The 24,543-nt window shown below is 40.0% G+C and overlaps 1 non-coding gene across 1 annotated transcript; it reads left to right on the plus strand.

Moving 5' to 3' along the window:
• Window positions 1-474: 474 nt before the first annotated feature.
• On the plus strand, window positions 475-581 carry LOC141710000 (small nucleolar RNA R71). The gene has a single exon (XR_012570545.1). It is a non-coding gene; the product is annotated as a small nucleolar RNA R71 (small nucleolar RNA).
• The last annotated feature ends 23,962 nt before the right edge of the window (window positions 582-24,543 follow it).

Raw genomic sequence — 24,543 nt, forward strand, 5'->3', positions numbered from 1 at the left:
TAAGGCTGTTGAATTGCATTATGAGCATTGCTCCAACTGAAATTAGGATGATTACGGTTGTTGGGATGATAAGTGGCTGGAACAGGGTGCTGTGAACGCTGAAAGTTGCTCATGAACTGAGCTGATTCACTAGAAATTGCGCACTGATCAGTCTCATGGGCACCAACACAAAGCTCACAGATACTAGCTATTTGATTAACCCCATAATTAGCCAAAGTGTCCACCTTCATCGTCAAAGCCTTAAGTTGGGCAGCTATAGCAGTTGTTCCATCCAACTCCAGAATTCCTGTTACTTTTCCCTAATTCAGTCTCTGGGAAGGATTTTGGTATTCATTAGCAGCCATCAGTTCAATTAATTCATAAGCTTCATCGTCACTCTTAGCCCACAAGGCTCCTCTTGATGCTGCATCGAGCATGGGTCTAGAAGTAGCACCCAATCCATTATAGAAGCAGTTAATAATAATTCAATCAGGCATGCCATGGTGTGGGCACTTCCTTAGCATCTCCTTATATCGATCCCAAGCCTCACACAGAGATTCTCCAGTTTGCTGAGCAAACTGAGTAAGAGCATTCCTGATTGCAGTAGTCTTCGCCATAAGAAAGAATTTATTGAGAAACTTTGGAGCAAGATCTTCTCGAGTGGTGATAGACCCTGCTGGTAGAGAATATAACCAGCACTTAGCTTTGTCCCTCAGAGAGAATGGGAAGAGTCGCAGCTTGATAGCATCTTCAGTCACATCATTGAACTTGAAAGTGTCACAGATCTCAATGAAATCCCTGATGTGCATGTTGGGTTCTTCAGTAGGAGAATCCCCAAACTGAACCGAGTTCTGTATCATCTGAATTGTTCTTGACTTGATCTCAAAAGTGTTAGCCCCGATGACTGGCATGATGATACTTGACTGAATGTCATTAATCTTAGGCTAAGAATAGTCCATCAAAGCCTTAGGATTTTCTGCCTGATCTCCCATCTCTACTAAAACGGGTTCCTCGACTTTCTCTTCTTCTTCTACCTTTTTTCTTCTTCAAAAACTTCCTTTCGAACCACCACAACTTCTTCCTCGGCTTTATCCAGTGTTCTCTTATGAGTACGAGAACATGTATGCATACACCCTCGCTAAAGTACCTGAAATAAGATAAGGAAACAAATAAGTAACAATGTCCGAGTCAATGAACTTCAACGACCACTGATGGAAAACACATAAACTAAAAATTAACACTGCAGCCCCAGGCAGCGGCGCCAAAAACTTGTTAGTCACTAAACACGCGCTAATAATACATGCAAGTATACGCTTTCGCAAGTAGTATAAGATGAAAATCAGATTCGTTCCCACAGAGACTGGTTTTGCTAACTAATTAATTTTTGCACTTAAGCAACAATGTATGGTTACTATTCAATGCTAAGATGATAACAAATTGAGGTTGTTTATAACTAAGAATTAAACTAAGAATTATAACTAAAAGAATAAGATTGATTGAATTAATATATATGACAAACATGGGATTTTAACTTCATTAAATACTTCATTTAATAGCCTATTAGTTCTTAACCTTAGCATGTAATGGTGATGACACTAATCAGATAACACGAAACTGATAAATGCCAACTTTCATTGCACAAATACCATACTACCAGACATCCACAAAAGAGATAGAAGCTGAATAGACACCAATTATATTGAGACCCTATATGTCTATAGAATTTGACAACATAACGGTTTAAGCACAAGTTATCTATCTTGATTACATAGGGCAAGTAAGATGGTTAAAATTTCCCACTAATCATGCATAACAAATACATGAACCTATGCTAGCATTGCCAGTTCTAAATCCTTAAATTCACTTTCACTTTATTAAGAATTAACAGACTATCTTATAAGTTCGTGACACTCATAACATGAATACGCACAACCAATACTAGGTTATCATAAAATCACTACACATTAAGGCATCGAAACAAAATCTAAAGAAATCCATAAACAAACTCGCTAGAACCCCACGATAACGAATAGCCCATAATCAGACTTATCATCAACGTGGGTTCCGATGAAAGCATGGTATAATAAACGTAGTCTTTATAACGAATAATCAAACAAAGTTAACACAAGAGTATAAGTTCAACAAAACAAGAAACTAGCATCTAATATTACAACTCAAAACAAAGATTCACAAGAATAAACTAGATCGTCTTCGTCTTTGTTGAATTGTGTTATAGGTCTCTTGTCGTCTTCTCCTTAGCTCTAATATGTCTCTTACTTGATATATTATGAAAAACGACCTAAAGTTATTTATATAGCAGCCCCATGTAATGTAGAAGTCTTTCTCTCAAAAGACAAGTAGAAACAGGATTCTGCTATCCTGACATAGCACGACTGCGCGCTTGATCAGCGCGGGCGTGCTAGCTCTCTGATGTTTGGGTGCGGCCGCGCGCTTGATCAGCGCGGGCTCGCTGGGCTTCTTCCAAATCTTTGACTTCTTCTTTTCCTTGCATTTTTGAGCCGGTCTTCGCAAGCTTTATTTCTTGGACACCATCCTAACACCATATTAGCATCAAATCAATGCTAATTCATGATTCTCAGATTAATGCCTGAAATGCAAAAACACTAGAAAATACGTTAAAACCCCAATAACTAGAGTACAAATACACCAATTTAAAGTTGTACCGAGTGTAATAATGTGTCATAAATGCCACTCAACAAGAGGTCAGCCCCAAATTTCTCCAGTTCAATATTAAGGGTCTGCCGGCTGTCACTTGGTTTGGCTTCGCCTCTTTTTCTTTTTCTGGTTTCATCCGGTCCTTCATAGGACTGATCCTTCTACGGATCTTCCAACATTAATATTTTGGCGGTTTTTTTGTCGCCCTGCATTTCTCCTACCCCCATCTCCGTTGGGAACTTTAGCTTGAGGTGAGGGTATATATTCCACTACTTTGAAAGTTGATAAGAAGGGTCTCCCCATGATCGCATTATATGAACTCTCGATCCAAATCACATAGAACTTTACGGGTTCTCAGCACTATATGAAAATTTACCAAGGAGGACATGGACGGTAATTGTACATTTGAATTGGATCGAGTGTCCGCCGAAGGTATAGAGGGGAACTTCGTTATAAGGTTCTAGTTGTTCGCCCTCCAGATTCATCCTATATTACGTCTTGTGGAACAGGATGTTGTCTGAGCTTCCAGTGTCAACCAGTACTTTCCATATTTTGTTCTGCTTAATGAGAGGATTGATGATGAGGGAGTCTTCGTGTGGGTGGATGACATCATCATAATCCTCTATACTGAATATCATCGGCATGTGGGGCTTCACCTAGCTAAATTGGTAGAGGTTATACACTGGTTGGGCATACTTTTTCTTTGATATCTTGCTATTATGATCTAATATGCTACCCCCTGAGATAGTCTTTACTTCTCCCCTGATCATATCTCTTCTTGTGGGCTCTTCGGCCTCGGGTTCTTCCTGATTATCATTCGGCCCCAGTCTGTCCCCCAGATCTCGGACAAAATGATTTAGTTTACCTTCTTTGATCATTCGTTTAATCATCTTTTTGAGGTGATAGCACTCATCAGTATTGTGTCATTTGTCTCGGTGGTAATTATAGTACTTATAAGGACTCTTCTTGTACTTGGGGACCTTCATCTCGGCAGTCCAAACAAACCCCATTTTTTCCTATATCTCATAGAGAATTTTGGAGTGGTGTGTTCAATGCAGTGAACATGACCGAATATCTATCTCGACGTCCTTCGGCACCACGGTCTGTTTTTTTCTTTCCCGCCTTTATGTTATCCTTTCTTTTAGTAGAAGACCTTGAGTAGTCGTACTTCTCTGTTCTCTTGGAGCGGTCGCCCCTTCAAGAGTCTTTGTAACCCCCAATACTTTCCATTTTTCTCCGGATAATCTCTCCCCTCATATAAATATCATTAAGGGGCTTAGGGGGAAATCATAAAGAGAAGAGCAAAGCTTTTTACCTTTATAGCGGTCTAGCCCCACTGTGTGGAAGCCCATCACTTTGACCTTGTCCAGGTTGGTGACCATTCTAGCTTTCTCTTTTAACCGAGCCAGATAATCCCCAAGTTCTTCATTTGACCTCTGCCTATAGTGGACCAGTACTTCGGTATCCTTCGCCTTCCGACACAGATGAGAATAATACTTTAGGAATATTCTCTTCAACTGTTCGTATAAGCCAATGGACCTTGGTCGGAGGGACTTGTACCACATTGAAGCTCATCCCTTCAAGTAAGTTTTAAACATCTTACAGAGCATGATGTCATTATGACCCACCCCTATAATTAGTAATTCGTTCTTTTCACAGTGGTCTTCCGGATCTCCCTTTGTGTAAAACTCGCTCATTTTCGGGAACTGCCTTTCTTCACCCGGGGAAGGTCGGTACTGCTCAATCTCCTCTGTCACAATCGGCTCTTGGTTGACCCTTTTGTCACTGAACATACCTTTTTCCAGTTTAGTTAACTTGACTCTAGACCCATCGAGTTTTTCATCCGAATTAGAGGAATAATAGGGCTTCGTCGCTTCCTTTTAGGGTTCGAATCAGAGTTAGACTCATCTTCTTCGGCATACCCCCTTCGATCTTTCCTCGACCTGGGGCATACCACCGTCTCATCGACTTTTAATGCTTCACGTAGTGCCTTCTCGTGTAGCTCGATCTCTTCTCTCTGGAGCTGTAGAGCTTTTAATCGAAGTGCATCGGCCTCCCTTCGGTCGCCGTAGCCTCTGCCTCCTTTTCACCCTATCCGTTTTCTTTAGCCTTATCCCTTCTCCGCGGCAAATTTGTCGGCCTGGATCTTTAGTAGTAAAGCCTCTTCTTCGGGGGTCAATTTGAGCACCCATCAGCGTCGACCGTCGAGGATGTTTGCTCTCCATCATGAGGAGGGAAACCAGGCGGTGTTTATTCATGGCTTGTGTTTATCATTATACCAATATCTCGTTACAATTCTTATATTTCCCACAGAACCGGTATCAAATGTTACGCCCATATTCCTTCGGATATAAGAACGCCCTTCGATCGTCAAGAGCGACATTCGGCTTAGACTTAAAAAAGAAGAGAATGCAAGTGATTGTCCCCCCGATTCACCTCCGGTGTAAGAATAAGTAATCTGGATATTTAATAGGTTTAAGAATACAAGAAAGTAATGGGAGTTTTGAGAGTGTAGAGAATTTTCATGTTTTCTACATTCCTTGGGGTATTTATACTTAAACCTGTAACTAATGTTCGTCCGTTATTCGGACAAACGTTGAAGGAGTGATATGGGACTATCATTATGATTCTATGTTATTGAACAACTAGTGAGAAGCTAAGTGGGCCTTCGAATTTTGAGCTATCTGGGCCTTCGTATTTGGCCTTATTGAGCCTACAACCAACACATTAACCCAAATTAGTCGGGAAAAGGCTGAAAACAACTAAAATTAGAGGGGAGGAACATTAACAATGCTACAAAAATTAAATACTAAATCATGAAGCATCATTACTAGCATTTGACTATCCATAACAATACAAATGATTCATAAATTACATTTTAAAAGCGTTGAAATTTGAGCATCGATCAAATATCGGTTTCAATAATCTAACTATATATGTTTTAATATATATATAGTACAACAACAAGGGGTTTTATAACTACTCTTACATTTCTGTATTATTTAAATATGTAATTACTAAATAATTAAATAAATAAACTATGTGTATGGATTCTGTCAGCTGGATATTAGTTTTGTTAATATTTTTATTAATTATGTGTGATTGTTGGTGTTCGAGGATCAATTGTGTAATTAGTTGTGACGCTGTGCTATTTTTTTTTATAGTTAAAGTTGATTTTATTCAAAATTTATTTCCATAAATATTTGGATTGTCTCTAAAATCATTTTTAACACTTTATAATTTTATTTATTATTTTTAAGAGTTTATAAAATTTAGAAATCAATATTTTATTGTTTATTTATTCTTATATGATTTTCTGATTGCATTTAATAGTAAAATCAGTATTTAATTCTAAAATTCTTCAAAAAATATGAAATTCATATTTTATTAAGTTTGAAATATTCCGAGAATTTTTAAAATTATTTTGAACATTTTGGGATTTATTTGACCCGCGCATTATTTCGTTTATTTGTAAAAATGTGAATTCAGGGTACGTCTTAAAAATGATTTAAAAATCTTGAAAATTTTGTTTAGTTAATTTTTAATTATTGCGATAATTTAAAGTTATTTTGGTAAAATTTTAGAATTTTTTTTTCTCGTAATTTGCTCGTTAAGGTATAAGTTTCGTGTTTTGCGGGCATTTCAGAGTAGGTGTTGCGAATATTAAAAAAAACACACACAAATAAAACCCTCCCATGTAACGCCCCCCCCATCTCTCATCTTTATCTCATCCCTCTCTCTCTCCTTCTAATCCCTTTGCCGACTTCTCTTTCAATTGATTCTCTCTTTCAATCGATTTTCTCGGGTGTTTCTCGAATATATCCTTCCTGTCTATCAATCCTCCTTGATTTCTTTGCTTTCCACTTCTGTTCTCCTCCGGCTCTGGTAAGCCTCCATTGCTCTGCTCTTTGTTCCGATAAAATCTCCGCCCTGCTCCCCTTCTTCTTCCTGTCATTTATTCAGTCCTTCTTTAGCAGTCGTAACGTGTGTGTCTTTGTGCCGCCTGCCCTGTTGTTTCCCTTGTTCCGCTGCCGCCCCTCACTGCTTTCCAGCGAGGGGGTGGCGCATGGTGCATGGTTCTGTGTATTTGCTTGATGCGGTTTCTGTTGCTCCTGTTACTGCTATGTGATGTTGATTGCTTAATCTGATTTATTTGGATTATTCATGAAATATTTGAATGAAATTGTGATGATTATTCGAATAATTATTTAATTATTCGAAGGTTATATCGGTGAAATCTGTGTTGGAAACCCGACTTTATCGGGTACCCGCGATTTCGCCGCCGTCGGCAATGAGCATCGGCGAGCCGACGGTGGGCTATGATGAATATTTCTGAGCCCTACGATTTAAAATACAAAATACGATTTAAAATACAAAACACAATTAAAATTATAAAATACGAATTAAAATATAAAAATACGGGTAATAATGATTAATAAGTGTATTTAATTGGTGTTTGTGAATTTGCGAATTGACATTTTTGACTGAAATCGGTGGTTGGGAATTGGATTGTGGATGATGGTGGTTGTGATTGATTTGACGTCGGTACGTTTGACGGGTTAGCCGATAATTAAAGGAGGTGTTGCCCGTTTTCCAAAAAAATAAATTATGGAAATACGAGGTCATACCCAATGACTATCGGAACGTCGATCGGTTATATATGAGTACTTTATACGAAACCTGATTATGTGTTGTGATGAAATACTTTGCGAAAACCGATAACCCTAAATTCGAAAAAGGACAAATATATATATTTTTGAAAATGAACACCGAACCGACTTTCGAGGACATGTACCCTAATTGATACATGTATTATTATATTGAGTATGTTACGAGTTGGGTTTGTTAACGTACCGGTAGATTGGTAGTGAGGATAGTCAAGCATATTCACACATCTAATTTAGGGGATTTCGGTTCCTGTAGGTTTCAGTTGAAAGTATTAACATCCCGGTCAGTGCAAAGCCAGCCAGAAATAGTTGTTAAAGCGTATTGAGGCAAGTACCCCTAACCATATCTTTCTGGATCAGTAATATATGAATAATTGTTGATTTAAATTTACGTACTGGAACTGAACGCTTTAAGTTACGTATCCACTGGGTTTCGAATTGTTTTGTTAACTTGTGTTTTTGGGGAAAAGTAACTTCTGAAAATACCTATCTGTAAACTTTGAATAAAATGAAAATGTTTTGGAAAGTGTGTTGTGATAGAATTGTTTTGAAAAGAGATAGGTAAGTAATTTGGAAAACTGGATAAAATTGATCAGATAATTGGATGAGTGTGTGCAAGGGCCCGTAACGACCAGGAAGATAGCGTAAGAGGCAAAGTGGTTGCGCACCCTATTATAACCGTCAGCCCAGCGTGACAGAGACCTAGCTAGTCTCTAAGTTCCGAAACAAATTTCATAGGATAGCCAAGATAGAGTTGTCATATTGAGATAGCCTAATCAGCTGTCTCACCAGGGATCATCCAATACTTCTATATCTGAATGTACTTTTATGGTTCCCGTAACGGAAGAAGTGATTTTGGGTTCCCGTAGTGCGACAAATGGTTTTATGGTTCCTGTGATGGAATGGAAGATTTGAAAATGAAAGTAGCATGCTAAAATTTAACTTTGGTATTTACACAGCACAGTTAATGAGATGTTTTATAGAACATGCTAACTATTGATATCAAGTTTCCAACAGTTCATCAGTTTTCATCTGTTAACGCTTGTTTTACTTGTTTTCTACTAACAAGTTATGATTTCTATTCCTACAATTGTTTATCATAAACTTTTTTGAATAATATTCATATAGTGGTACTGCTGAGCGTTTGATCGCTCACTCTTGCAAATATTTTTGTATATTTTTGCATTGCAGATGCCTAGGAAATGTTGCTGTCTTGGTAAGAGCCAGTTTCCAGTTCCTCCTGTGTTGAGGTCCTCTAAGCGTGTTGTGTCAGACCAAGTGTGGTCTGTGAGATGCTGTAGAATGTTAGTTATGTCAGGCTATTTTCAATATGTTGGTTTGTAATAAGTTTGTAACCTAAATTATACTCGAACCTGGAAACGATCTTGTGAAGGGGTTGTTATATTGCAATAAAAGTGAATTGATGGTATTATAATTATAGTTTAATATTGATAGTGACGTCAACTCCTGACCCCGGGGTTGAGGCCGTCACAGGTTGGTAACAGAGCTACAGGTTTGAGTCCCTGATTTAGGTTAAGAATGGAGTCGGAAAGGTGTAGAGTTGGTGTATAGGGTGTGAATTAGCAACTCACATCTAGAGGAGCAAGTTTAAGAGTTTAGACGAGGGTTCGAAGGTGTAACCCTGGCATGTTTTTAGGATTCTAGAACTACCCTGATCTTTAGTGTGTTTCCCTGGTATATGTGCCATTGGTAATGGCCGATAGAGATTCCTAGATATTCATTCCGCGATAACGAGTCTCACTATGTGAATTTAGTTAGAAGGTTGCGATGTTAGTTGGTGGCTGTTATAAGTATTGGTGTATGCTGCTAGTGGTGTGCTGTTATTATTGTTGTTATTTTTATTATTGCATTTGTTGCTGATTTTGTTAAATCTAGCCACTCATTACAGTCGGATCCCCAACTAAGTGAGGGTGGGAATATTTTATTGCGGCAGCATTTTCTTGGCACATGAAAATGTTGCTACCCGGGGGCAATTCTTTTAAACTAAAACCATTTGTTATGTTTCAGGAAAATGCCGCCAAAGAAGAATATCCCGTCCAATTCCTCTAATCGAGACTCTGACGGGGGCCCAGTCATGAATGAGTTGCTAGATTTGCTACGCCGACAGTCTAACCAAATGGCTTAGCAGCAAGAACAATTTCAGCAACAGCAACAATAATTTCTGCAATAACAGCAACAACAACAACAGTTTATACAGCAGCAGCAACAATAACAAATTCAACAGCAATAGCTACAGCTTCAGCAGCAACCTCAGCAAAGAGAAGTGAACCAAACTGTAAGTTTTAAATCTTTTCATTCGGTAAAGCCCCCGGAGTTTAAGGGCGAGGTGGACGCAGTTGCTGCCAGAATTTGGCTAAAGGAAATGGAGAAAGCTTTTACCCTCACTCAAGTAAGTGATAATCTTAGATCAGACTATATAAGTTATTTCCTCAAGGGTGAAGCGAAATATTGGTGGGAATCCACTCGTGTCTTGGAAGGAGAATGTCTTGTCTCTTGGGCCAGATTTATAGAATTGTTTTTGGAAAAGTATTTTCCGGATTGTTTGCAGAACCAGTTACAGGTTGAGTTCTTGGAATTGAAGCAGGACGAAAGGAGTGTGCCCGAATATGAGGCCAAGTTTACGAAATTGGCCCGGTTGGTGCCTATGTATGTGAGTACTGAAGCTCAGAAAGCAAAGAGGTTCCAGCAAGGATTAAAGCTGAAAATTCGTAGTGGGGTTGTAGCCTTGCAGCTCAAGACATATCCCTCAATAGTTCAGGTCGCGTTGGTAATTGAAAGTGATCAGAAGTTAGATGCCAAGGAACAGGGTGATAAGAAGCGAAAATTTGAAGGTATTACTGGTGAGACGAATCCAGGAGGATCCATTCAAAGGTTTTAGAAGCGATTTGGCCAAAACAGGAATAAAAGATTTAGAAGAAAAAAATTTCCTCAGGCTAGGCCTGCTACCACCTCAGTTGCCTCCACTCTAGCTTAGTCAGCAAACTCAGTGATGGATTGTAAGGTATGTGGGAAAAGACATAGTGGCTCATGCAAAAGGGATGTTCAGTGTTTCAAATGTCATCAAAAGGGTCATTACGCATCGGAGTGCAATTCAGAGAAACCCGCAGTTACTTGCTACAACTGTTGAAAGGTGGGGCATCTTGCTCGGAATTATAAGATAGCTACTCAAGGTACTGCATCTGAAGGACTGCCCTCCAGCACAGCTAAAGCCAGAACTTTCAAAATGACAAAAAGGTCCAATGCTTAGGACTCGGACGTAGTGGCAGGTACGCTCTCTCTCAACTCCGTACCTGTTAAAGTTTTATTTGATTCGAGAGCATCTAAGTCTTTTATATCAAAGGATTGTATGGTTAAAATGGACTTAATGTTAGAAGATTTGACCGAACCTTTGATTATAGAAGTAGCCAATCAGGATAGAGTTTCAGTGAGTCAGTTTTGCCCTAAGTGTCAATTAGAAATCTACGGGTATTCTTTTTCGGCTGATCTAATACCCTTCGAGCTAGGAGAGTTCGATGTGATTTTAGGAATGGATTGGTTGTCCCAGTATAAGGCAAACATTGACTGTAAGAAGAAGAAAATTTTGATGGTTACAGAGGATAACATTAAGGTGACTTATCAAGGACAAAGGCAAGAAAAGAAATTTCTCTCGATATTAAAGGCAAAGAAATTGTTAAGACAAGGATGTGAGGCTTATTTAGCACATGTGGTAGACGTGGAGAAAAAAGTACCTGATCTAGACAAAATTCCAATAGTAAGAGAATTTCCAGACATTTTTCCAGATGAATTGCCCGGATTGCCACCAGATCGTGAGATGAGTTTTCCATTGATTTAGTTCCCGGAGCAGAACCAGTTTCAAAGGCTCCTTATCACATGGCTCCAGTAGAAATGAAAGAACTAGCTAAGCAACTTCAGGAATTATTGGAAAAAGGTGTGATTAGGTCAAGTGTATCTCCGTGGCGTGCTCCACTACTATTCGTAAAGAACAAGGATGGAAGTATGAGATTGTGTATCGATTATCAGGAGTTAAATAAATTGACCATCAAGAATAAATATCCCCTACCAAGGATAGATGACCTGTTTGGCCAACTTAAGGGAGCGTGTTGTTTCTCGAAGATTGACTTAAGATCGGGTTACCATCATGTTGGGAATATGTTGTGAACTTGATGATTACATTAACAAAACACCTTACTAGATTTAACTTAGTGAAAAATGTAGCACTCGATGGATAATCAAATATAGTCCCGACGGATGACTAAATATAGTCCCGACGGATCATGTAGCACATTTCTGCAAACACATTTGTATAGATTCTGTAGTAGCATAAAAGTCATGTTGACTTTAATTAGATATGCAGAATAGGTTGATTAATTGTAAATAGAAGATGTCTTGTAATTCAGCATAAATGAAATGAAGTCAAGTGTCAAATAGCTACCTGACGGATGATCAACAAAGCTACCCGACGGATGATCAACAAGGCAACCAGACGGATGATAATCATGTACCCGACGGATGATCAATTCAAACATCTGTTGACAGTGACAACACAGTCACATGCGTCGAGTGTTTGAAAAAGGAATGTGGCAGCCTATTCAGCTGGGTGTTTGAGAACAAAGAAGCATTACCATTTCCATGCTATTATGAAGATATTCAAAGATGTTGGAATAGAGTAGTGAAGCAGCATGGTATTAGACTTGATAGGTTTTGTTTTATTATCTTGTCTTATTACTATGTAATTTTTGTGATATATAAACCAAGAGTAGCAAGTAGAACAACAAGAAGACTAAGCAAATACATTCTCAGAGAAACAATTGTAAGCTGAATCCTGTAGCATTTCTCTATAAGTTTAGTTGTTCATATTTGTAAGCAGTTGTGAGCTATTTAAGCTTTATAGGGTTCTCTTGATATATATATATATATATATATATTTGGTGGATACATTCAAATCCACCAGAAAGTTTTTAAAGACTTATGTTTTTATTGCTTGTGTTTTGATTTATCTAACTCTTCATTCTGCACTTGGAAATCAAACAATTATATATTATTAAGTTAGAACCATTTTTCATTAATCTCAAAAATAGCCAGAATTACATTCAACCCTCCCTGTAATTCTTATTGTATTGTTAGGGACTAACAATTGGTATCAGAGCAAGCTCTTGAAGCACAAAGAGTTTAAAGATCATAACAAACAGCAAGATGAACAAGAAGAATGTTGGAGTCAAGATTCCTTTTCTGGACAAAGATAATTACCATCGCTGAAAGGTAAAGATGCATCTTCATTTACTTTCTCAAGATGAGGCCTATGTGGATTGCATATAGAGAGGTCCTCATGTACCAATGAGAGCTGCAACTGGAAATGAGCCATCAGTTTCCAAGCCAAGGCATGAATGGTCAGATTCTGATATTGAACAAGTCAGGAAGGACAAGAAGGACAAGAAGGCCATGAATATCTTATTCAATGGAGTTGATGGTGACATGTTTAGCCAAGGAGGTTTGGGACACCATTCAAATAATTTGTGATGGCACTGAAGAAGTTAGAGAAAACAAGATGCAGTTACTAATTCAGCAATATGAGCATTTCCACTGTGAAGAAGGTGAAACTTTCACTGATATTTTTAGTAGATTTCAAAAGCTACTAAATGCTCTGAAGCTGCATGGAAGAGTATACCAAACCAAAGACTCTAACCTCAAATTCCTGAGATCCCTTCCAAAAGAATGGAAACCAATGACAGTCTCCTTGAGAAATTCACAAGAATACAAGGAGTTTACACTAAAGAGACTGTATGGCATTCTAAAGAGTTATGAGCTTGAAATAGAGCAATATGAAAGAATGGAGATAGGGAGAAAGAAAGGAGGGTCCATTGCACTGGTTTCTGAGTTAGAGAAAGAGAAGGAGATGAAGATAGAAGCTGTTGAGTCTACTTTAAAGGTCTGTGAAAATAAGGGCAAGGGGCTGGTAGCAGAAAATGAAGATTCTTTGAGCCAAGATGATATGGATGATATTGATGAACATCTTGCATTTCTTTCCAGAAGATTTTCCAAGCTCAAGTTCAAGAAGAACTTTGGAGCAGCTAAGCCAAATAGAAACATGGTGGATAAATCAAGATTCAAATGTTTCAAATGTGGCTTGGCAGGGCACTTTGCTAGTGAGTGTAGAAAGTCAGATTCCAGCAAGAAAGAGTTTGAGCCTGTGGATTATAAATAGAAGTATTTTGAGTTGGTCAAACAAAAGGAAAAGGATTTTATTACACAAGAAAGTGACTGGGCAGCAGATGGTCTGGATGAGGATGAAGATGTCAGCTATGTCAATCTAGCCCTAATGGCTAAGTCTGATGAAACAGAGACAAGTTCTTCAAGTAATCAGGTAATAACCACTAACCTTGCACATTTATCTAAAGCTGAGTGTAATGATACAATAAATGACATGGCTACATAATTATATCATTTGAGTGTTACACTTAAGTCCCTCACCTAGGAAAATGCTAAAATCAAAGAAAACAATTTGTTTTTAAGTGAGAGGAATAATGTGCTAGAGTCTCAGTTTATTAAATTTGAAAAATTGAGAATAGAATGTAAGATTGCTATGGAGGAATTAACTGAGTCCTTAAAGAAAGAAGAAATTTTGAAGAAGCAGCTTGAACGAGAACAGGAGGTGATTAAGGCATGGAAATCATCTAGAGATGTCCATGCTCAAATCACCAAAGTTTAAGGTATTGAGTCCTTCTGTGATGCAGCCTGGAAAAAGAATAAAGAGAAGCTGGAGTCCAATTTGGTTGAAGGATTGCTAACATATGTAGACTCGATGGATGATGAAAGTCAAATGTCGGATAATCAAAAAGGTTATCCGTCGAGTGATATAAATCCTCATCCGTCGGCTAAATTAAATGAAAAATATGGATCAGTTTCCAAAAACTTTATTTCAGGAGAATCTAGTCAAGTGAAGAAGGAGAAGAAAGTGAATGTTGGTCATCTGTCCATCAAGCAATTGAATGACAGACTAGAAAAGATTGAGGTTAAAATAGAGGCTAAAAAGAAAAAGAATAGAAATAGGAAAGTTGGGATTAACAAACATAACAACTACACACCTGATAAGTATGCTCCTAGAAAAATCTGTGTTAAGTATGGTAGTGTTAATCATCTGTCTCTTAATTGCAAACTTGCCATGCCTACTTCCATGACTGTACCACCTTCTTTTCCCAACATGAGTGTTATGCCTTCTATGCCTTTAAATGCTATGTCTACACAGAATATGAATGCACAATTTGCTAATATGCCATTTGCACCTAATCCTTATTATGCTGCATTTAGTATGCCTCAAATGCCATTTAGCATGCCCTACTTGAATAACATGTTTGCAAATAGCATGCCATTTCCTGTTAATCAAAATGTGCATGATAATTTTGTTTTAATGAATGGTTTCAAAGGTCCAACTCAGATGACTAAGGATGAATCTGATATCCCCAAGTCAAATGAGATCAAACCTAAGAAACAGAAGAAGAAAGATAACAAGGTTGGACCCAAGGAAACTTGGGTACCAAAATCAACTTGATTTGGTTTTAATGTGTGCAGGGAAACAGAAAGAATCTGTGGTACTTGGATAGTGGTTGTTCAAGACACATGACTGGAGATTCTACCATCCTCACAGAGTTCAAGGAGAGAGCTGGCCCAAGTATCACTTTTGGAGATGACAGCAAGGGTGATACTATGGGATATGGCTTGATTTCAAAGGACAATGTCATCATTGAGGAGGTTGCCTTAGTGGATGGTCTCAAGCACAATTTGTTGAGTATTAGCCAACTTTGTGATAAAGGCAATTCAGTAACATTCAATACAGAAGCCTGTGTTGTGACAAACAAGAGGAGCAACAGAGTGGTTCTCACTTGAGTGAGAAAAGAAAATATGTATTGTTATGGATTAAAAACTAATATATATAATTGCTATATTTAGTACTAAGGAACGTGAGCTTCAAGGCTCGTTTTGACTGCTCTTGTGTTTCGTGACTCAATCTGCCTTAACAAGATGCCTACGTACCTTGCTGATTGCCAAGGATAAATTCAAAAAACGTAGTTCTGATTTGTGGGGTGAGACCCCTTATATAGATGTGGGAGTCCTTGAATTGGACTTGGTATAGGAGACTTGGTGGTCAAGTCTCTGAATTAGGATAGACTTAGGAATCCTAGGGAGTAGGAAGCTGATTCCTTATCCCATGAGGTTCCTTGGAGGCCAATCTACAAGGATTTATATCCTCAATAGGACTTATCTTAATAGTTGTTTTTCTCCCTTATTTATTAATTACGAAATTAATAAATAATCAGGGTTTTTGGGCCTTCTTTGTTCCATCAGGCCTGATCTGGTCCATCAGGCCTGATCAACATGTTACCTTTCTGGTCTGAATGTTATACATCTTCTTATTGGGCCTTGCAGCCCAAACTGTAATATTTAATTATGTAATCAGGATTTATTTATCCCTATCATTTGCCCCCCAACTTTTGGGAAATATTGACTAGGTTTCGCTGAAGTTAAGTCTATTCATTCCCGTACAGGGTTTCGTTTTTACGTAAAGTGTGGAGCGACCTACACATTTACAACGATTGTTCCTTTTATTCAAGAATTATCTGAATTTTCAGGAATTTTTCCCTTAATTCCGGGATTTTTCCCTAATTTTCTGGATTTTCCCCTTAATTTCTAGGATTTATCCTTAATTTTCTGGATTTTTCCCTTAATTTTTGGGATTTATCCTTATTTTTCTGGATTTTTCCCTTAATTTCTGGGATTTATCCTTATTTTTCTGGATTTTTCCCTTAATTTCTAGGATTTATCCTTATTTTTCTGGATTTTTTCCCTTAATTTCTGGGATTTATCCTTATTTTTCTGGATTTATTCCTTATTTCTGAAAATATTTGCATTTTTCAGAAAATATTTAAAGGAATTTCCTTATCTTTCTGTAATTTTCCAGGAATTTTTCCTTCTTTTTCTTCCCCCTTTTTCCTTTTTTCTTTTTCTTTTTTTTTTTATACAGATTTCGACCAGGAATCCTGTTCGACCAGGATCCTGGTCGAATTAACCTCTAATGTGCCTTGGTCGAAGGCTTTTCGAGGAGGATGCATTCGATCAGGAATCCTGGTCGAATTTCGGCCAGGATTTTTTCCCCTTTTTTTGTTGACTAGGAATTTTTCGACTAGGATTTTCGTCCCTTTCGGTCAGGATTCTTGTGTTTCTGACCGAATTAACCATCTTTCTTGCCTTGGTCGAAGCTATTTCGAGCAGGATTGGTTCGACCAGGAATTTCTCTTGATTTCTAGTCGAATGAGTCTAAATTCTGGTCGAATTAAGCTTATTTTTCAGCCTTGATCGACAAAACTTTGACCTCAGGAGCTTCGATCAGGATTCCTTCGTGTTTCTTGGTCGAATGGATCTTCTTTCTGGTCGAATTAAGGCTGCTTTTTAGCCTTGATCGACAGGGTTTCGACCTCAAGCCATTCGACCAGGATTTCTTTATGTTTTCTAGTCGAATGGGTCAGGAATATTTACATAATGATTTTTTGCATATACTTTGGATTTGGGCCCTTAAATCTGGGCTAAATTTTCTGGGGCCAACCCTTCTAATGGGTTTTTCCTTTTCACCCCTAAAATCAATTGGGCCTAATACAGAGGGCTTTTTACCTGGGCTTTTTAAATTCTTGGGCCCTTAACTGGGCTTGACTTTTTCAAGGTTTTTCTAGAATTGGGCCTCATTTCTGAGCCCAAATTCCAAACTCTTCTAGGATTCTTCCAGATTCTTCCAGAATCTCCTAAAAACTTAAGTTTTTCTTTTGTCTTTTTTACTGGAATTCTCTGGATAATTCCAGAACCTTCTAGTTTTTGGGCCCAAATGGGCTTTTTTTAAGGCCCATTATCCCCCTTCCTTGGCTATATAAAGGTGGGGTGAGAGTTTGATTTCTCCACACCTCTCATTTCACCTCTCTACTCATTTCATAACTTCTCCTCATCCTTCCCCCTTCCTTCTAACCTTTCCTCTCTCAAATCCCCTCCCTTAGTTTTCCAACTTCAGGCTTTTTCCAGCTTACTAATGGCTGACAAGAGTTCCGAGAGGGCGGCAAAGATAGCCTCGGCTTCAAAATGAGGTAAGGATATCGAGATCCGTTCTTCGTATATGTCTTTAATCGATATGATTAACACTAGGGGGGATGAATATCCCTCTACTGCACATCTCGATTCTTTTAATCATTGTAATACTTGGCACAACATAGATTTCGATAAACTAAATGCACGTTATAATGTCCTTCCTCCTCTTAGATTAGTTCCAGACTCTGGTGGTGACCGTACTTGCCATTGGAGACCCGACACTCTCTTTATTTACACAGATGCCCTTAATGCTGGGCTTAGGTTTCCTTTCCACCCTTTTATTCCTCATCTTTTAGCTGATTTACAAATCAACCCATGTTAGCTTCCTCCAAACGCTTGGAGGAACATTTTATGTTTTATGGTCTGCTGCCTTAGGGAGGGTTTTCCCCTTTCCGTAGCTGTTTTTAGGAAAGTCTTTCAGTGCTATAATAGCTCTTCCAGTATTTGTGGTTGGGTCTATGTTAAGCAAAGGCCCAAAAGTAAACATATCTTTAACAGCGCATCCATTCCCGACAACAACCAAAATTGGAGGAATAGTTTCGTTGGGTTATGTTGGGAGAATGGTGACTGGGGCACACTCTTCCGATCTTCCTTCGGGAAGGTCAGTGATGGTAGCCCCAAACCATTCACTTAACTCCTGAGGAAACTATTATTTATAATGGGCTTACTCAGGACAACGGCACTACTACCAGCTGGACCCTCTTAGAGGATTTCTCCCTCACTCACGTGGGACTATCCTCTGTTTCTCAACATGGTATTTTTCTTCCCTTATCATCTTTATTTCATTTCATGCATTATTAACATCACTTATTTTGTTTTTTGCCTTGTTTTGCAGCTGCTAAAGAGATTAACGAGGACAATGTTCCTCCTGTTGAAGAGACTGCTAGAATGAAGAAAGCTTGGCTCGCAGGCCTAGACACCCGGGGAAAGGCGACAGAGCCTATCTTCTTGAGAAAGCACAAGGAGCCTATGGGAGAGGCTTCAACTGAAGGAGCAGAGGGCCATAATGCTCCTATCACTGCTGCTGCCCCTGCTGCTGCTGCTACAGGCGCCTTTCAGCCTCTCTGGGGATTCTGCCGAGGGGATACCGTGGTTGGTTCCACAAAGCATGCTTGGGATTGGTCCTACCATAGCGTGACTCCCAAGGACTTTATTGACGTGGTGGCCACCCCTGACCTTGAGAGGATTAAGCTCATGGGAGCTCAGTCTCTGGCTTCGGTATGCCTTTTTTTTTTTAACTTATCTTTCATTCTTGTAGCATTTTCTTGCCTTATACTTTGTTGATTACTTTGTTTTAGTCTAACGCCTATTTTCAAGGCGCTGTGAGGCAAGCCGAGTCATGGAAACGGGCTTCTGATAAGGCCGATAATGCCCTTAGGAGGCAACAGAAGAAGTATGCTACCCTGGAGAAGAAGCTCAAGCGCAAGGAGGAAGAACTCGGAGAGTCTAACGTCGAGCTGGTGGTACTTCGGGCGGAGAAGGATAAAGTTATAGACAACTATCTGGACTCGGAGGAGTTTGCCCAATCCATGAGGATTAGGGATGATTCAGTCTTTCCCGAGTTTTTTAGGACTGGTTGGGACACGGCCCTTGGGACCGTGAACGAGGCTTGTCCTGATATTAACCCGGCGGACTATGTCTGCCCTGATGACGAGGCTTTGCTACAGAGGTTTCATACCCGAGTAGTTGTCTCGGATCATGTTCCTCAGGATCCACTCCTTCCTCCTCCCGAGTCTTCTTCCAGACCTGCTGAGGATGATAGCTCTTCCTCCTTCTCCGAGACGACAGAGACATCCAGCGAGAGCGGAGAGGACGATGATATGGATGCCGAGGGTACCTCAGCTCCTTAGAGCTTTTTCAGCCCTGCGTGGCTTGTCTTATTTTCGAGACTTTATTTATCGAACTTCTTGTAATATTTATCCGATCTATTTTATTTATCACCTTTTATGCTTGCATCCATGCATTTGGTTTTTACTTGTTAGGCCATAAACATACTTTGAAGAACTAATGAATTTCCATACATTTTCTGGGATTCGTCCCTTACACAAGTCTTAATAAACTTCAAAATAAAACTAGAACATATAAATCCTAAGCAAGCAAAGCTTCAAGGTGCTTTTCAACGTACTCGCCATCTTGACAAGTGAGAATCGTATCCAACTGCCCTACACATATTAAACCTTCAAGTTTTGTGCATGCCAAGTTCTCGGGACTTCAAAACCATCCATAGTCTCTAGCTTGTAGGTTCCTCTACCTTGAACACTCTTGACTCTGTACGGCCCTTCCCAATTCGGGGCAAGCTTCCCTTTCTGTCCTACACCAGAAGCTTCTATCTTTCTTAAGACCAGGTCACCTTGTTTGAAAAATCTTTCTTTAACCCTTAGGTTGTAGTAGAATGAAGCCTTCTTCTGATACTCTACTATCTTTGCATGTGCCTCATCTCGCACTTCGTTGATTAAGTCCAGAGCTAACCTTTGTCCTTCCTCATTTTCCTCAGCATTGAAAGCCTGAATCCTTGGAGAGGAATGTGATATCTCCACGGTAACTACTGCCTCTGCCCCATATGCCAACATGAAGAGAGTTGCTCCGGTCGTGACCCTACAGGTAGTCCTATAGGCCCATAATATTGGAAGTATCTCATCCACCCAATTATTTCTTGACTTCTTGATCCTCTTTTTTAGTCCATCCAGGATTATTCGATTTGCTACCTCAGCTTGACCATTGGCTTGTGGGTGAGCCACAGAGGTGAACCGTAACTGAATCTCATTTTCTTCACAGTACTTCTTGAATTCCTCGTTGTTGAATTGTGTTCCATTGTCGGTGACTAGGATACGGGGAATTCCATATCGGCACATAATATTTTCCCACCGGAATTGTGCGACCTGCTTAGTTGTGATCTTGGCCAAGGGTTTGGCTTCAATCCACTTGGTGAAATAATCAATCGCTACAATCAGAAACTTCCTTTGTGTCGTGGCCATGGGGAAAGGCCCTAAAATATCCATTCCCCACATAGCAAAGGGAATGGGCGAGTTGATAGAGGTCAGCATCTCGGGGGGTTGTCTAATAACAGGTGCATGCTTCTGACAGCGGTCACACTTCTTCACATATTCTTTGGCATCAGCCATCATTTCTGGCCAGTAAAAGCCTAAACGAGTTATCTTATGAGGCAAAGCCCTGCCCCCCAAGTGTTGTCCATAAATACCTTCATGCACTTCTTCAAGAGCCAAGTGGGCCTCATCGGGCCTGAGACACCTTAAATAAGGAACCACGAAAGATCTTTTGTACAGAATCCCATCTATCAAAGAGTACCTTAGTGCCCGAACAGTTAACTTCCGTGCTCCAATTGCATCGCTTGGCAACCAACCGGTTTGAATGTGAGCCTTAATGGGATCAATCCATGATGTCCCCAGGCCTATAGGAGCCACAAGCTTAACATCTATGCTTCGTGTCTTCAAAATACGGAAGTACACGCTTCCTGAACTTTCTTCTATCTCGGATGAAGCAAACTTTGATAATGTATCTGCCTTAGCATTTTCCTTCCTTGGAATGTGCTCAACATGGCATTCATTAAATTGGGTCATCACAGCTCTTACTAGGCGGACATACTTAGCCATTGTATCATCCCTTGCCTCAAATTCTCCCTTTACCTGGGATATGATCAGCTTCGAGTCTCCACGAACCCTTAAGTTTTTTACTCTAAGTGTTCCAGCTAGGCCGAGACCAGCTATCAGAGCTTTATATTCTGCCTCATTATTTGTAGTTGGGAAGTCTAGCTTCATGGCATACTCAATCAAGAACCCGTCAGGGCTTTGTAAAACCAGTCCGGCTCCACTGGAGTTTGTTTTTGATGCTCCATCAAAATAGAGAACCTAATATTCTTTCTCCTTATCATCCTTCTTTTTGTCCCCATTATCGACTCCCTTGTCTTGAGGTATGGTATCTTCCTGCCCCCCGACTTCTTGGTTGGGTATGGTACATTCCACCACGAAGTCAGCTAGTGTCTGGGCTTTTATTGCCGTACGTGTCTTATACTTGAGATCGAACTCTCCCAGCTCTATTGCCCACTTAATCAATCTCCCACTTGCCTTGGGACTGTGAATGATATTTCTCAGGTGCTGATTTGTTAGCACCTCAATCTGATGAGCCTGAAAATAAGGACGCAGCTTTCTCGAAGCCATTACCAAGGCTAAAGCGAATTTCTCAATAGTTGAATAATTCAACTCAACACCATGCAGAATTTTGCTGACATAGTATACGGGTTTCTGGACTTTCAGTTCCTCCTTAACCAACACCGCGCTCAAGGCACTTTCTGAAACAGCCAAGTACAAGAATAAAACTTCACTCAGAACTGGCTTGGCCAACAATGGGGCCTGGGCCATATACTTCTTTAACTCTTCGAATGCCTTCTGGTTTTCCTCATTCCATACAAAGTCCTTGATGTTCTTTAGTGACTTGAAGAATGATAAACATTTGTCTCCTGACTTGGAGATGAATCGTCCTAGCGCAGCAATCCTTCCGGTGAGCTTCTGAACATCCTTGACGATTTTTGGTGGTTCCATGTCTAGGATTGCCTTTATTTTGTCGGGGTTAGCCTCTATCCCTCTCTTGGAGACCATCAATCCCAAAAATTTTCCAGATCCTACTCCGAAAGCATATTTTGTAGGATTTAACATCATCTTGTGGTACCTCAGGACCTCAAAAGCTTCCCTCAAATGGGTTATATGATCAGTCTTTCCTAGACTCTTGACTAACATGTCATCAACATAGACTTCCATAGTCTTACCAATAAGATCCTTAAAAATTTTATTTACCAGCCTTTGATAGGTGGCTCCTGCATTCTTAAGACCAAATGCCATAACAAGATAACAATAAACACCAAAGTCAGTGACGAATGATACTTTGGAATGCCATCTTTATGCATCTTGATCTGATTGTATCCGCTAAATCCATCCATGAAACTCAGCATCTCATGCCCAGAAGTGGCATCAATCAAAGTATCAATCTTTGGCAACGGAAAATAGTCTTTAGGGCATGCATCATTCAGATCAGTAAAGTCTATACACATCCTCCACTTTCCATTAGCCTTCTTCACCATTACAGGGTTTGCTAACCATTCCGGAAATTGAATCTCCTCAATGAAACCAGCCTCTAAGAGCTTCTCTACTTCCTGCTTTATAGCTTCTTGTCTTTCTGGGGCAAAGTTTCTTTTCTTTTGTTTCACTGTCTTCCTACCTGGATCCATATTTAACTTGTGAGTAATCAGCTCCGGGTCTATGCCTGGCATATCAGCTGCTGACCATGCGAACACATCACTATTTTCTTGCAAAAATTTCACCAACTTCCCTCTAAGGGGCTCCTCTAATATGGCTCCAATGAAAGTCATCCTCTCAGGATTCTTGGGGTCTAAAGGAATCGAAACCAAGTCTTCTGCTGGCTTTCCTCTCTTCTCATCATTTTCTCGGACATCCATATCTTCAATGGGAAGAACCTGCCCCCCGACTCCATCTGCCCTCAAAGAGGCCACGTAACAGCTTCTAGCCATTTTTTGGTCTCCTCTCTCCTCCCCAATCCCATTACGGGTGGGAAACTTCATAACTGAATGGTAGGAAGAGGGGACTGCCTTGAAGGCATGTATCCCTGTTCTCCCCATGATAGCATCATAAGTTGAACTAGCCTTTACCACCACGAAATCCAACATCTGCGTTGCTTGCCTTGGTTCCGTACCTATGGTGGTTGACAATTTGATTATCCCTTCCACAGGACATTTTACTCCGGCAAATCCATATATCGGCATGTCGGTTGGTGTCAACTGGGAGTCGTTATAGCCCATCCTTAGAAAGGCGTCGTGGAGCAAGATATCCACAGAAGCACCATTATCCACAAGGACCCTCTTAACCGGGCTATTTCCTATTACTGGTGTTATGACCAGCGGGTCATCATGAGGAAACTTCATACCCTCTAGGTCAGAATCTTCAAAAGCCAATGTTACTTCTGTCCTGGCCCTCTTCGGGGCTTCTCCAATGATATGCATAACCTCTCTAGTATATGCCTTTCTGGAATTTTTGGACAATCCAGCAGCAGTTGGACCTCCAAAGATCGTGTTTATCACAGGCCCTCGAGGTCGCGGCCCCCCAAAAATTGCATTTATAACCGGGCCTCTAGGCTGGGGGTTTCGCCCCTGATCGTCTTGGTCCCTCCTACGATCCTCAAAGTTCTTCCTTCCATTATTATTCATGTCCCCTCCTTCTCCAGTGTATTTGTTCAATCTTCCTTTTCGAATGAGGAACTCAATTTCATCTTTCAGCTGCCTACACTTATCGGTGTCGTGACCAACATCTTTGTGAAATCTGTAATATTTGCTTTTGTCTAGCTTGGTAGGATCATCCTTCAGGGGCTTAGGCCAACGAATATCTCGATCTTTCTCGATTTCCATCAAGATCTGGCTTCTAGGAGCATTCAACTTAGCGTATTCGGTGAACTTTTGCCCAGGTCCTCCCTTCTTGGGGGTTGAATCAGGGTTTTGCTCGGTTCTAGGATACTTGTCCTTAGCGATATATTCCAGATCAGTTTTTCGCTTCTTGCCTCCAGTGGGCTCATTACTCACTACGGTCTTCCTCATGCTTTCTTCAACTTTGATATACTTCCCTGCCCTCTCCTGAAGCTGCAACATGCTTTCAGGGGGGCGTTTGGCCAAGGACATCTTAAAAAACTCATCCCTAGTTCCTTGTTGCAGCGCTATCATGGCTACCTTATCATCAAGGTCTGGGACTTTTAAAGCCTTCTTTGTGAAACGATTCAGGTAATCTCTCAAGGATTCCTTTGCCCCCTGGACAATGCTCATAAGAGATGCAGAAATTTTCTTATGAACTCTTCCACTGATGAATTGCTTAATAAAATCCTGGCTTAATTCTCTAAATGACCCAATAGAGTTTAGGGGCAAGCGACTGTACCATCTTTGAGCCATACCCGAGAGGGTTTGAGGGAAGGCCCGACACTTTATAGCATCATTCACGGGTTGCAACAGCAGTGCATTAGAGAATGTCCTAACATGATTAGCGGGGTCTCCCGTGCCATCATAGGC

Source organism: Apium graveolens, chromosome 2 (genome assembly GCF_009905375.1).
Source record: "Apium graveolens cultivar Ventura chromosome 2, ASM990537v1, whole genome shotgun sequence".
NCBI lineage: Eukaryota > Viridiplantae > Streptophyta > Magnoliopsida > Apiales > Apiaceae > Apium > Apium graveolens.